The sequence below is a fragment of the Miscanthus floridulus genome, chromosome 6, assembly GCF_019320115.1.
Source record: "Miscanthus floridulus cultivar M001 chromosome 6, ASM1932011v1, whole genome shotgun sequence".
Lineage (NCBI taxonomy): Eukaryota > Viridiplantae > Streptophyta > Magnoliopsida > Poales > Poaceae > Miscanthus > Miscanthus floridulus.
In genome coordinates, this window is record NC_089585.1 from 85498899 (window position 1) to 85499838 (window position 940).

The following is a 940-nucleotide window of genomic DNA, read 5'->3' on the forward strand; positions in this document are numbered from 1 at the left end:
TCATAATGATCCACTCGCTTCATGAGTAGATCCATCTTGGTTGCAAGCATGTCAATTTGTTTAATTGAATGCATACCTCGTTTATGGGGTTGGAGTCGATCGTCGCTCCATCCTTGGTTGGAGACCATCTTCTCGATCAGTGTCTTTGCATCTACAACACTTAGCGAAAAGAATGCACCACCAGCAGTAGCATCTAAATGGCTCCTATCTAATGGCACTAATCCATGGTAGAAGTTCTAGATCAAAAGCTAGTCTTCCATGCCATGGTGTGGGCATGCAGAGATGTACTCCTACATTCGTTCCCAAGCCTTAGGAATCAACTCATCGGCTAGTTGTTGAAAACTAGAGATTTTATTGCGCAGAGAATGAGTCCTCCTCATGGGTAAAACTTAACTAGGAAAGCGTCAGAACACTTGTCTTAGCATTATGGTTAGAGTAAAACCATTGCTTAGCCTATCCTAACAAATAGAAGGGGAAAAGGCAAAGACATATAGCCTCTTGACTCACTCCCTTAATGGTGAATGTGCTACAAATCTCCAAGAAATGTTGGAGGTGAGAATTTGCTTCCTCGTGGGCTTTCCCACAAAATGGATTAGCTTGAAGCATCATAATTAACGCTGCCTTAAGCTCAAAGTTAGCATCCCCATTGATGACATTGGGTCCGGTGGCTACACTAGTAGCCGAGGGTGCAGAAAAATCATGAATGGACTTGTCGGTCATGATCGTGTAGGGTAGTGATAGGATATGAGGAAAAAAGGACAAACTACTTAGGATAACTAAAAAGAACCTAGCTAACAAAGTTAGCCTTATAAATTCAATGCTAGTTGCCTTCCCCGACAATGGCGCTAGAAATGCTTGTTGATATTTCTTAACATCTATTGGAGGATTCCGCAAGCGCACATAACTATCACGTAGCACTTCGCTCGATGAGTACCGAGTG

General features: G+C 42.7%; 1 non-coding gene across 1 annotated transcript; it reads left to right on the top strand.

The window, feature by feature from the left end:
- Positions 1 to 258: 258 nt before the first annotated feature.
- Positions 259 to 367, top strand: LOC136462034 (small nucleolar RNA R71). The gene has a single exon (XR_010760561.1). It is a non-coding gene; the product is annotated as a small nucleolar RNA R71 (small nucleolar RNA).
- Positions 368 to 940: the final 573 nt, after the last annotated feature.